Below are 15,265 nucleotides of genomic sequence, written 5' to 3' on the forward strand. Positions count from 1 at the left end.
CTTACACAAAACTTATTTATATTATACAACCGTTTCAAAAATCAAGTTTAAATTTTCATTTTCCTAAGGGAAAGACATTATTTTACTTGTGAAATATTTCTTTTTGCTTGTTAGTATTTGATTTAAAAAATAAAATTTAATATTCATTAATTTTAGAATCTGATTCTAAATTCTTAGCCTTAAGCATCTTGTCTAAATATCATGTAATGTTTGAACACCTTCAATATCTCCAACAAATATTCATTTTTATTAAAGTCCTCAGGGACTGGTATGCTAGGTAATCTACAGTATGAGGCAGTTCAGTCGTGTTTGGATAATTCTGTTGGCAAAAGATGACTTTTTATAGTCTTTTGTAGCTTTCCCCCACCATTATTTTTTTTTTTAAGATTTTTATTTATTCATTTGACAGAGAGAGCCAGAAACCACAAGCGGGGGAAACGAGCAGGGAGCGCAATGTGGCTTCCCCATGGAGCAGGGAGCCTGACGCAGGGCTCGATCCCAGGACCGTGGGATCATGACCTGAGCCGAAGGCAGACGCTTAACGACTGAGCCACGCAGGCGCCCTGCTCCCATTAATTCTTATTCTGTCTTATGAATTCTTACGTGGAAATGAAGAAAGTATCTTCCATATGCTAGTCTTTGGTATAAATGCTGTATAATAATAAGTCCCCGGTTTAACTCTCCCCACTTTTTTGAGCTATGTAGCTTTTAGTTTTCATTTTATCCTATATTCATTTTCATTTGTATTTTTATAATAATTTAGAAATTGTTTATTAGAATGGAGTGCAGTTTTCTAAGTCAAGGAAACTTACAATTGTGTGATTATGTATGCCTTAAATCTCCCTCAACTACCTGAAATTCTGTGCAAAATATTATTTTCATGAATGTATTTTCTGAGGATGAAGTTTCATCCTCATAATTTTCATCAGACTACAGAACAATGGAAGCCCCTCAACGTCTGACTAATTTGTAAGACAGTAATCTCTACCTTTTAGATACCCTACTGGCCAAAAAAAAAAAAAAAACCAAAAAACCACAATTGTGAACCTGTGTGCTTTCTTGGATTTTTTTTTTTTAAGATTTTATTTATTTATTTGAGAGAGAGAGAGAATGAGAGACAGAGAGCATGAGAGGGAGGAGAGTCAGAGGGAGAAGCAGACTCCCCGCTGAGCAGGGAGCCCGATGTGGGACTCGATCCCGGGTCTCCAGGATCATGACCTGAGCCGAAGGCAGTTGCCTCACCAACTGAGCCACCCAGGCACCCTGCTTTCTTGGATTTTACATTAATAAGAAAACACGAATTTTTTTAAAGAAAAGTAGACTAAAATGACATGTATGTGTACAGCCAATCCCCGTTATTGGCAGATTCTGTATTTGCATATTCACCTGCTGGCTAAAATGTATTTGTAACCCCAGATCAGTACTCATGTGCTTTCACTGTATGTCATTCATGCACAGGTGCATACCAGTGAAAATTTGCATCACCCAATTGCAAGTTCCCGGATGAATAAGGTGAAAAAGGTAAGGCTCTGCCTTCTTATTTAAGCTCTCATACTGTAAACAAGTATCCTTTTCATGGTCTATGTAATGCCACATTTCCACATTGGTGTTTTTTTGTTGGTGATTTAACTTTTTCAAATGACCCCCTGAGCAGAGTACTGAAGTGCTATCTGGTGTTCTTAATCAAAAGAAGTTTGCTTTGGGTCTTATGGAGAAAATATTTGTTAGATTAGATTTATTCAGGGATGTGTTATACTGTTGTTGGCATGATTTTAATGTTAAAGGGTCAGTAATATATCATTATATATAATAATAGCCAATGATAATATAAGTTTTCTTTAAACAGAAACACACATAAAACAAGGTTATGTATTGATCAGTTGGTGGAAGTGTGACCAGAAGCTCACAAGAACCTGTATTTTATCTAGGAGCAATGGTTTAATAGTCACTAATTTAGTGTTTCCAGCAACTTTATAGAACATGACTACCGACTACCATGAGTAACTAGAATCAACTGTATACATACATATATGTTAAATGAAATAATCTTAAACATTTATCACACATCATTTTATCTCTATTTCAGTGATTGCTGTTTTGGAACTAACTACAAAACTTTGACATTATTCTATTAAATTTTAGTCCATTCTTTTAATCTATCAAAAACTTTTTAGAACAGAGTTGTGTTTGTGTATATTTATCCAACTGATTGAAAATTTGTCTAAGTGTTGTGAGCATATTTTCTGGTAATGTCTAAAATTACATCATTTATCTGAATGACAAATCATTTAGTTAAATATTTATTGAAATTCTGTTTCAGAGTATTTTGTCCTTTACCTTTGAAGTTAATATAAAGCCAAGAGTTCTATCAGAGAATTTGCAGTCAAATTGAAATGAACTGGGCAGGATGAGAGGCAAATGTTGTTTAATGGAACAAGACTCCACATTTTGTAGTCAGAAAACTGATGTTCAAGTGCCAGTTTTATAACTTACCAAGTGCATGACTTTGGTCAAATCAATTTGCTTGTGGGCTTTAATAACAATTATATCTAACACAGGATTAAATGAGCTCATATAGAGGGAAACTTTGTAAAGTAGTAGCAAAATTTGCAATTGCTTTTAAAAAGGCAAGTTTACAAGTATCTTTATTAAAAAGCATGAGTGTTGGGGCGCCTGGGTGGCTCAGTCGTTAAGCGTCTGCCTTCGGCTCAGGTCATGATCCCGGGGTCCTGGGATCGAGCCCCGCGTCAGGCTCCCAGCTTGGTGGGAAGCCTGCTTCTCCCTCTCCCACTCCCCCTGCTTGTGTTCCTGCTCTCACTGTCTCTCTCTGTCAAATAAACAAATAAAATCTTGAAAAAAATAAATAAAAATAAAAAGCATGAGTGTTTTAAGATAAATATGTAATTTTGTTTCAATATCAAATGTCTGCTTAGGTAATTATGGATGGATAAATCTGTGATGTCTTTATTGGTAGAGATAACATAGGAGTATAACTTTGGTAAAGTAAAATGATCAGCTTCATTTTGTGCACAGACAGTTCAATTTTTCTCTAAACTATAGCAAAGTAATAGAAAAGTTAAAAAGAGCCTCATTTTGAACATTATGGATGCTATATGAGCCTTTGTTAATAATTTTGTAGTCTTGAGAGAGAGATTATAGGTTTTTAAGTTGAGTTATATGAAGATAAATCTAAGAACTATGTAGGGTGGACTGAAATGGGAAGATGTTGAAGGAGGAGAGAACAACTGTATATTAGTTCAAGGATGAAGTAACTTTAGGCTGAATTAAGATGGTCGTAGCCTGAATGAAAATGAAATTTAAAAAAGAACAGACAAGATTTTTGTTTTAAAATTTTCTTTATTTGATTTTCAAGTTATAGAAATAATGTGTGCATATTTTAAAAATTGAAATACAATACAAAATATTGAAATGCGAAACATCATTTCTCTTGCTCTTTTTTCAAGAATGCACACACACGTACACACAAAGCTCTCTTGTGTCCTGGAGTTAATTGATTTTTAACCCCCCTAGTGTGTATCTTTACACTGTGTTATCTCTACTCAAGTAAAAATATGCAAGCATTGTGTGTCCATATGTTGAGATTAATTTGCTTTTTTCCAAATGAGAATCATACTATATTCATTGGTGTTTTAGATGATTTTTTTTAAAACTTGGCAATTAATTTGATGATTGATGATGATTTAAGAGAGGAAAAGAAATAAGATAAATTTCCAGCACAGGTAACTAAACAATAGATCCTTACAAGCAATAGGAAAAATGGGAGAAAGAAGTACTTTTTGTTAGAAAGAAGTAAACAACTAAAGTATCATTTTAATATTTTATACTGAAATAGATTATTTAATTAATCCACTGGATAAATTAAGAATAGTATCTTCATATTTGTGTCTTCATAAAAAATAGTCCAATAAGGTTCTTCTTTCCCATCAACCTTCTTCATTTATTTCATTTATTCAACATTTATTTAGCACTTGGTATATGAAAGATAAGTTCTTTGTTTTCTTTGCCTTAATAGGGCTTGCATTGTCTTGGTGAGACACAGAGAATGTACAAATAAACAACAGGCAAACAGAAAACAAATAGAAAAATAATTGTCAAAGATGATAACTGATATCAACATTATTAAACAGGGAGATATAAAGCAGAAAATGGAAGCACATAGGAGAGGTGACATTTGTGTTCAAATCCAAGTGATTTAATGAGAGCCAGTCTTTCCTTATACATGCTTCTGAATTACTTTTTCTTTATTATACTCACACAGACACACTCTGTGCATATTTTGTCTTACAGTTATTTCTATCCTATAGTTCATAAAATATTTTATAATTTCCTCCTCTTAATTTATATTAAATTGGTAAAATGAAGGGTTAACAGGATAAACTCCTAGGGAGCGTCAAGGACATCAGTCTGTATTATGAGCCTTCATTCTCCATAATTTAAAAAAATGGTTTAATAAAACTCAGCAGCTACCTAACAGATGTTTCATATGTTCTATGAATAAATAAATGGGTGAATTAGTGAATTAAAGTTTCTAGATGCTAATTCCTGGCCAGTATAATAAGAGGGACAGAAGAGCCCAACATTGAGGAGGGCAAGGCATCTTAGCTTAATGGTTCTGTTTTTCTTTCCAAAAAAATTTAGTAAGAATTATATTCAGTAAAAAAAGTAAATGAGAACATTTTTATCCTAGATTATGTTGCCTGTTAAGCAATGAACTACATAATGATTATGGCTATGACTTAAGACATGTTAACTCGTTTGAAATCAAACTTCTTTTTGGTCTAAATTACATGATAGCTATTTTAATTCAAATTTCTGTTGGATATTGACAAGGTGTTTATTCAAAACCTATCTTTTTTACTTTAAATGGAAAAGAAATACTGATTTTTAATTTGTTATGTTTGTAATTTAATTATCATTCAGCTACTGATTGGGGGCTTATGTGAAGTTAATAAACACTAATTTCTGGGAACATATGAAAATGATGGGGAGTAACTAAGAAAGGTAAGGGGACTTAATGAATTGTGATTTTCGGTTTATTTCCAAGAATCTATAGTCCATAGGGTGATAAGTGCTCTGCTTATTAAAAATATTTAGACACAATTTTAGCTGGAGTTGGGGTGTCAAGGTTAATTGGAGTATTTGTTGAAGTTATAATGAATGTTGCTTATAAGACTGAGGATTGCTACCGGCTTATATGGAATTCTTTTGGCTCCTAGGCATTATTACATTTCAGTGGTGTTATTTAAAAAAAAAAAGAGTGGGGAGAGAAACTTATACATTTTTAACATTTTCATCAGAATTGTTCTAAACTATATAACACATATGTCACAGAATCATGAAGAAGGGAACTAACATTTCTGATGGGATATGAATCATATCACAATATCTTTATTTCAAATACTCATAATTAGGATAACAGTAGAAGGAAGTAGATATGACAGATATTTCTGAAAGCTCTGCATTAAAATTTATAAATCTCATTTGGATGCAGATATCTAGTCAATCATGCATCTCTGGGGTTTCTCTGCTCTTGCTAACAGAGAGGTAAGACAATTTTATGTGTCACATTCCATACATTCATTGCAGTACAAAAGTTACATATGCCATAATGAAAGTTAATATTTCCAAATATTGTTCAAGGCATAAAAATGTTTATGATATAGTGGTTTATTAATATATACCTCATTTTTGCCGTAAGAGCATATACTGACTGCGCAATAATTAGTTATCAAAACGGGCACAATAGCAAGACTGAGAAGAAAACAAACAAGAAAAATTGTTGACAGTTATGTCCATACAAAAACCAGCATGAAAATATTTATAGCAGCATCAGTCTTTAATAGCCCAACGGTGGAAACAACCTGAATGTCCATCAGTATCTGATGAATGGATAAAAATGTCATATATATATATATATATATATATATATACAATAGAAAAGTTTTCAACTACAAAAAGGAATGAAGTACTGATACATGGTACAACATGGTTGAGCCTTGAAAACATTGTTTTAAGTGAAAGAAACCAGTCACAAAATACCACATATTATTCCACTCAAATGAAATATCCAGAATAGGATATCTATAGAGACAGAAAGTTAACTTAGTGATTGCTTATGTCTGGGTAGATGGGATGGGAGAATAGTGGGTGATAGCTTAAGACCACAGGTGTTTTTTTTGTTTGTTTGTTTTGTTTTTGAGGTGATGAGAATGTTCTCAAATTGACTGTGGTTATGGCTGCACATATCTGTAAAATACTAATAACCATTAATTGTATGCTTTTAATTGGTGAACTGTAGGGAATATGAATTATATCTAAATAAAGCTGCTAAAAGGAAAAGTAGTATAGACATTACCCCTATGTCCCACACTGAGTTTCCCTTTTATTAACATCTTACATGTATATAGTACATTTGTTATTATTAATAAACATATATTGACGTATTATTATTACTAGTGTCCATATTTATTCCAATTTTCCTATTTTTTTTTAAGTATCCTTTTTCCCTTCCAGGATCCCGTCCATGATTCCACATTACCTTTAGTAGTCTTATCTCCTTCGATTCTTATTGGTTTTGACAGTATTTTAAACTTTTCTTATTTTGATGACCTTGAATTCTGGTGAAATATTTCATAGGTTGTCACTCGCTGGAAATTGTTTGATGCTTTTCTCACTGAGATAATGTGTTTTTGGAGGAGGATCATAAAAGTAAAACGCCATTCTCATTACATTAGTCGAGAGTACATACTATCATTATGACTTATCACTGTTGATATTAATCACCTGGCTTGAGGTAATGTTTGTCATTTTTCTCCACCATAAAGTTACTATTTTTTACCCCTTTTTTTTACTTTTAAAAGGAAATCACTGTGCATACCCCACACTTAACAAATAGAAGTTATGAGCCACTTGTTAAGGGTGAAGTATCTACACACAGTATTTGGGATTATTTTGCATGAGAGATTTAATCATTTTTTCAATCTATTTGTATTAGAATGGACTCATGGATATTTATTTTATACTTTATGATTTCATACTAGCATCTTTATTTTGTTGCTGAATTATTACAAATAATTGTAATTATTTGAGCTCTTTTAGTTTATTCTAGAGTCCCTTTTACACACTCCCATCATTGGGGTTTTCTTTTTATAATTCAGCACCCTCCCGAAATTTCATCTTTTCTGTCAATACAAGATGCTCTGTGCTCATTTTGTGTATTTCCTGCACCAGTCCGAGAATCAGTCATTTATTCAGTGGTTTATATTATTGGAAAATCATATTAGAATCCAAGATCTGGGTATTTAGGTATACTTGCTGCTCTGGGATATTTTTGCACCTAGGTTCTTTTAGCTGACAGGAGATACATGTGTGTAGCACATATGTGTGTAGCACATATTTATAAATTTTCTATGTATAACCATCTGTATACTAAATGAAACCTGACCTAATACTGATCTATCCAACTCTAATCCATTACCACACAGATCATTCTATTTTCTTCCTCTTGTTTACCTGTAACTGCCCACTCCAGCCATGAAGAACCTGGATTTAATACTCTGCCTTCCATTTACTTAATGGAAATATGTGTTCAGTTACAGTATACTTGTAAAATGGTTCCAGAATTGTTATTTTTTCCAGTTGTATTGAGATATAATTGACATATAACATTGTGTAAGTTTAAGCTACACAACATAATGACTTTTATATGTATAATAAAAAGATTATGAAAATAAGATTAGTTAATGCATTAACTACCTCACATACATTTTTTTTCTGTGTAGTGAGAACTTTAAAAAACTGCTCTCCTAGCAACCTTCAAATATACCCCCTGCCGTACCATTGTGGAAAGTACTCTATCAGTTAGAATATGGTATTTATGTGCAGCTTCTTTTGCCTTTAGTTTTACAGAATCTACTTATTTTCAAAGTAACTTAGGATAGCCCATTATTGCCTCCTCCTTTTAGTGAAGTTGTTTTATACATTTGTGATACTTTTATCTTCTTTATCACATTCTGTATTCTACCTAGGGAATCCCTGATCTCCTAAATGCTTTCTTTATTTTTTTTAAAGAATTATTTATTTTAGAGAAAGAGGGAGAGAGTGAGTATGAGCAGGGCCAGAGGGAGAAGGAGAGAGAGAGAGAATCTTAAGCAGTTTCCCTGCTGAGTGCAGAGCCGGATGCTCCAGATCTCACAACCACAAGATCATGACCTGAGCTGAAATCAAAAGTTGGTCACTCAACTGACCAAGCCAAACTGACCAGGTGCCCCTAAATACGTTCTTAAAAAAAAAAAGTATATATGTATATGTATGTGTGTATATAAATATGTATATGTATATATACAAATATATATATTTGTAATATATGTAAAATATATATCACATATATGTAAAATATGCATATATATAAAATAAAGTTTACTTTTTGTGTTCTAAAATTCCATGAATTTTGACCAGTGCTTAATATGGTATCATACAGAATAGTTCCACTGCCCTAAAATAGTTTTTATGTTTCACTTTTGCCTTCCCCAGCCCCGTGGCAATCACTGCTCTGTTTATTGTCTCTGTTGTTTTGCCTTTCTCAGAATTAAATATAATTGGAATCATACATTATATTGCTTTATGAGACTAGCTTCTTTCATGTATAAATAAGAAATTAAGATCTATCTATGTATTTTCATGGCTTGATAGCTCATTTTATCACGGGATAATTCCATTGTATACATAAACCACAGTTTGTTTATTTCCCTATGGAAGAACATATTCATTGCTTCCATTTTTTGGTGATTATGAATAAAGTTTCTATACACATCCATGTGCCGATTTTGTGTATGTGTCTGGGCATACGTTTTCAAATTAGTGTGTAAATTCCTAGCAGTGCAAGAATTTAAGTAGATATAAGTAGATGTTTAATTTTGTAAGAAACTGCCAAATTGATATCCAAAGTGGCTGTATCAATTTTTGAGAGTTCTTGTTGTACCATATCATTAGTACATATATCATAGTACATTTGTTTCTTGTTTAAATTGTAGCATTTGTAAAATATGTATCGAAAATTAAAACAATTTTTTTCCAGTTCCTAAGGACAAATTATGTTAAGCATCTTTGCATATGCTTTTTTGCCCTCTGTGTCTTTTTTAGGTATCTATTTAGATATTTGCCCATTTTAATTGGATTTTTTTTTGTTTTCTAAATATTTAAGATTTTTTGGTGGTATATTTTATTTTTACTTTTTTAAAATTTAAATTCAATTAGCCCACATATAGTGCATCATTCGTTTTAGAGGTAGTGTTCAATAATTCACAGTTGTGTATAACACCCAGTGCTCATCACATCAAGAGCTTTTCTTAATGCCCATCACCCAATTTACCCCATTCTCCCACCCACCTCCCCCCCAGCAACCACCAGTTTGTTTTCTATATTTAAGAGTCTCTCATGGTTTTTCTCCCTTTATAATGACTTCCCATTCAGTTTTCCCTATCTTCCCCTATGATCCTCTGCACTGTTTCTTATATTCCACATATAAGTGCAATTATATGATAATTGTCTTTCTCTGATTGACTTACTTTGCTCAGCCTAATACCCTCCAGGTACATCCACATCGATGTAAATGGTAAGTATTCATCCTTTCTGATGGTTGAGTAATATTCCATTGTATGTATATGTGTGTGTGTGTGTATATATATTACAGAATATATATACATTTTTATCTTTATCCATTCATCTGTTGAAGGACATCTTGGCTCTTTCCATAGTTTGGCTATTGTGGACTTTGCTGCTATGAACATTGGGGTGCTCGTGCCCCTTTGGTTCACTACATTTGTATCTTTGGGGTAAATCCCTAGGATTGCAACTGCTGGGTTATGGAATAGTTCTATTTTTAACTTTTTAAGGAGCCTCCATACTGTTTTCCAGAGTGGCTGCACCCATTTGCATTCCCACCAACAGTGTAAAAGCATTCCCCTTTCTCTGCATCCTCACCAACATTTGTTGTTTCACGACTTGTTAATTTTAGCCATTCTGACTGGTGTGAGGTGGTATCTCACTGTGGTTTTGATTTGGATTTCCCTGATGCCAAGTGATGTGAAACATTTTTTCATGTGTCTCTTGGCCATTTGGATGTCTTCTTTGGAGAAATGTCTGTTCATGTCTTCTACCCATTTTTTGATTGTATTATTTGTTTTTTGGGTGTTGAGTTTGATAACTTTATAGATCTTGGATACTAGCCCTTTATCTGATACATCATTTGCTAATATCTTCTCCCATTCCATAGGTTGCCTTTTAGTTTTGTTGACTGTTTCCTTTGTTGTACAAAAGCTTTTTTATCCACATGAAGTCCCAATAGTTCATTTGCTTTTGTTTCTCTTGCCTCTCGAGATGTGTCTAGCAAGAAGTTCATGCAGCCGAGATCAAAAAGGTTGCTACCTGTGTTCTCTAGGATTTTGATGGATTCCTGTCTAACATTTAGATCTTTCATCCATTTTGAGTTTATTTTTGTTATAGTGTAAGAAAGTGGTCTAGTTTCATTCCTCTGCATGTGGCTGTCCAGTTTTCCCAATACCATTTGTTGAAGAGATGGTCTTCCATTGGATATTCTTTCCTGCTTTGTCAAATATTAGTTGGTCATAGAATTGAGGGTCCATTTCTGGGTTCACTATTCTCTTCCTTTGATCTTGTGTCTGTTTTTGTGCCAGTACCATACTGCTTGATGATTACAGCTATGTAATAGAGCTTGAAGTCTGGCATTGCGATGCCACCAGTTTTGCTTTTCTTTTTCAACATTCCTCTGGCTATTTGGGGTCTTTTCTGGTACCATACAAATTTTAGGATTATTAGTTCCAGCTCTGTGAGAAGTGCTGATGGTATTTTGATAGGGATTGCACTGAATGTGTAGATTGTTCTGGGTAGCATAGATATTTTAACAATATTTATTCTTCCAATCCATGAGAATGGAATGTTTTTCCAATTCTCTGTGTCTTCCTCAATTTCTTTCATAAGTGTTCTGTAGTTTTTAGAATACAGAGACTTTATCTCTTTGGTTAGGTTTATTTCTAGGTATCTTATAGCTTTTGTTTTATTCCTGGGTATCTTATGGTAATTGTAAATAGGATTGATTCTTTAATTTCTCTTTCTTCTCTCTCATTGTTAGTGTATAGAAATGCAACTGATTTCTGTGCATTCACTTTATATACTGACACGTTGCTGAACTCTTGTATGAGTTTTAGCAATTTTGGGATGGAGTCTTTTGGGTTTTCCACACAGTATCATGTCATCTGTGAAGAGTGAGAGTTTGACGACTTCTTTGCCAATTTGAATGCCTTTTATTTCTTTTTGTTGTTTGATTGCTGAGGCTAGGACTTCTAGTACTATGTTGAATAATAATGATGAGAGTGGGCATCCCTGTCATGTTCCTGACCTTTTCTCCCCTTTGAGGGGACCAATATTTTCCCCATTGAGAATGGTATTTGCTGCGGGCTTTCTGTAAATGGGTTTTATGATGTTGAGGTATATTCCCTTTATCCCTACACTGTAGAAAGTTTTAATCAAGAAAGGATGCTGTATTTTGTCAAATGCTTTTTCTGCATTAATTGAGAGGATTATATGGTTCTTGCCCTTTCTTTTATTAATGTGATGTATCACGTTGATTGATTTTTGAATATTAAACCACCCTTGTTGCTCAGCAGTAAATCCCATTTGATCATAGTGAATCTTTTTAATGTACTGTTGGATCCTATTGGCTAGTATCTTGGTGAGAATTTTGGCATCCGTGTTCATCAGGGATATTGGTCTGTAATTCTCCTTTTTGGTGGGATCTTTATCTGGGTTTAAAATTAAGGAAATCTTGGCTTCATAGAACAAGTTTTCAAATTTTCCTTTCCTTTCTATTTTTTGAAACAGTTTCAGAAGAATAGGTATTAGTTCTTCCTTAAATGTTTGGTAGAATTCCTCTGGGAAGCCATCCAGGCCTGAACTCTTGTTTTTTGGCAAATTTTTGATTACTGCTTCAATTTTCTTGCTGGTTATGGGTCTGTTCAGGTTTTCTATTTCTTACTGTTTCAATTTTGGTGGTTTATAAGTTTCTAGCAATGCATCCATTTCTTCCAGATTGCCTAATTCGTTGGCATATAGTTGCTAATAATATGTTCTTAAAATTGTTTGTACTTCTGTGTTGGTCCTGATCTCTCCTCTTTCATTCATGATTTTATTAAATTGGGTCCTTTTTCTTTTTGATAAGTCTGGCTGGGGGCTTATCAATCTTATTAATTCTTTGAAAGAACCAACTTCTAATTTCACTGATCTCTTCTACTGTTTTTATGGTTTCTATTTCATTGACTTCTCCTCTAATATTTATTATTTCTCTTCTCCTGTTTAGGCTTTATTTTCTGTTCTTTTTCTACAGCTCCTTTAGTTGTAAGGTTAGCTTGTGTATTTGAGACTTTTCTAATTTTTTGAGAAAGGCTTGTATTACTATGTACTTCCCTCTTAGGACCACCTTTTTGTATCAAAGGTTTTGAGCAGTTGTTTTTTCATTTTCATTTGTTTCCAGATTTTTAAAAATTCTTCTTAAATTCCTGGTTGATGCATTCATCCTTTAATAGGATGCTAACCTCCAAGTGTTTGAGTTCTTTCCAAAGCTCCTCTTGTGATAAGTTCAAGTTTCAAAGCATTGTGGTCTGAGAATATGAAGGGAATAATCCCAATCTTTTGGTATTGGTTGAGACCTGATTTGTGACCCAGTTTGTGATCTATTCTGGAGAAAGTTCCATGTGCACTCAATTAGAATGTTTATTCTGTTGCTTTAGGATGGAACGCACTGTATAAATCTGTGAGGTTCATCTGGTCCAGTGTCATTCAAAGCCCTTGTTTCCTTGTTGATCTTCTGCTTAGATGATCTGTCCACTGCTGAAAGTGGGGTGTTGAAGTCCCCTATGATTATTGTATTATTATAAATGTGTTTCTTTAATTTGGTTATTAATTGGTTTATATATTTGGCTGCTTCCCAAGTTAGGAGCATAAATATTTATAATTGTTAGATCTTCTTGTTGGATAGACACTTTAAGTATGATATAGTGTCCCTCTTCATCCCTTACTACAGTCTTTGGTTTAAAATCTAATTTGTCTTGGGCGCCTGGGTGGCTCAGTTGGTTAAGCGACTGCCTTCGGCTCAGGTCATGATCCTGGAGTCCTGGATCGAGTCCCGCATCGGGCTCCCTGCTCGGCAAGGAGTCTGCTTCTCCCTCTGACCCTCTTCCCTCTCGTGCTCTCTATCTCTCATTCTCTCTCTCTCAAATAAATAAATAAAATCTTTAAAAAAAATAAAATCTAATTTGTCTTATATGAGGATTGCTACCCCAGCTTTCTTTTTATGTCCATTAGCATGATAAATGGTTTTCCACCCCATCACTTTCAATCTGGAGGTGTCTTTAGGTCTAACATGAGTCTCTTTTAGACAGCATATGGATGGGTATTGCTTATTTATCCAATCTGATACACTGTGTCTTTTGATAGGAGCATTTATTACAGTTACATTCAGATAAACTGTTGAAAGATATGAATTTAGTACCATTGTATTACCTGTGAAGTCCCTATTTCTGTAGATTGTCTCTTTATTTCTGGTCTATGTTACTTTGGGCTCTCTCTTTTGCTGACAGGATCCCCTTTAATATTTCTTCCAGGGCTAGTTTAGTGATCACAGATTCTCTTAGTTTCTGTTTGTCCTGGAAGTTCTTTATCTCTCCTTCCATTCTGAATGATAGCCTTGCTGAATAAAGTATTCTTGACTGCATGTTTTTTCTCATTTAGTACCCTGAATATATCATGCCAGCCCTTTCTGGCCTGCCAGGTCTGTGTGGATAGGTCTGCTGGCTGTCTAATGTTTCTACCATTGTAGGTCAAGGACCTCTTGTCTTGAGGTGCTTTCAGGACTTTATCTCTGAAATTTGCAAACTTCACTATTATATGTCGGGGTATTAGTCGATTTTTATTGTTTTTGAGGGGAGGGTTCTCTCTACCTCTTGGACTTGAATGCCTGTTTCCTTCCCCAGATTAGGAAGTTCTCAGCTGTGATTTGCTCAAATATACCTTCTGGCCCCTCTCTCTTTCTTCTTCCTCTGGGCCCCAATAATTCTAGTACTGTTTTGCTTGATGGTATTGCTGATTTTTTTGAAGCCTCCCTTCATGGTCCATTAGTTGTTTTTCTGTTTTCCTCAGCTCCTTTCCTTTCCATCATGTCTTCTGTGTCACTGACTCTTCTGCTTCATTTATCCTAGCTGTTAAAGCATCCATTTTAGACTGCATTTCAGTTAAAGCATTTTTAATTTTGGCCTGATTAGACTTCATTTCTGCACTAAGAGATTCTCTAGTGCCCTTTATGCTTTTTTTCAAGCCCAGGTAGTAACTTTATAATTGTTATTCTGAATTCCAGCTCTAACATATTACTTATATCCATATCGATTACATCTGTGGCAGAGAGTATTACTTTGGTTCTTTCCTTTGTTGTGAATTCCTCCTCCTAGTCATTTTGCCCAGAGAAAAATTGATGAATGAGAGAACAAAATAAAAAATATCAACCATGACCCAAATGAAATACACTCTAGACAAATCTGAAGATGTCAGAAACAAGAAAAGAAAAGAAAAGAAAAGAAAAGGTGGGGGGGGAGAGAATATAATCTCCCAGGTGAACAAAACAGAGTGTCCACTTGGTCCTGGGTATTGGTCTGTTTGTTAGAAGACACTAAATCCCAAAATTGTAAAGGAAGCAAACTTATATATGCAAAAGTAAAATTGAATACAGTGAAAGGGAGCTAAAAATGAAGAATATATCTATAAAATATAAATGTAAAAATGGAAGTTAAAAAAAGACTTAAAAACAGAATTGATAAAATAAACTAGTTGAAAAGGAAAAAAAGAAAAAAAATGAGCATTTTAAACTGAGATAAAAGAATCATGAGAAAAAAACCCGAATTCTATATACTATTTTCTTTAATGCTGGAGTTTTGCAGTTTTCTGTGCTTGATAAACTTGGTATTCCCCTGATGTTCTAGCTGGTCTTCTGGGGGAGGGGCCTGCTGAGCTGAATCTCAGGTATCTTTGGATGGAGTTGCACCTCCCCCTGCCAGGAGGCTGGGCTCAGTGTATGCTGCTTTGGTTTGTTCTATGTGGCTTTTGTTTCCTGAAGGCTTCCTGGCTGGTTTAGAGGATGAAGGTGAAAATGGCTGCACCCTGATCTCTAGCCCTGAGCTGA

This window comes from Callorhinus ursinus, unplaced genomic scaffold, assembly GCF_003265705.2.
Source record: "Callorhinus ursinus isolate GAN/ISIS: 27379988/994484 unplaced genomic scaffold, GSC_fseal_2.0 scaffold7, whole genome shotgun sequence".
NCBI lineage: Eukaryota > Metazoa > Chordata > Mammalia > Carnivora > Otariidae > Callorhinus > Callorhinus ursinus.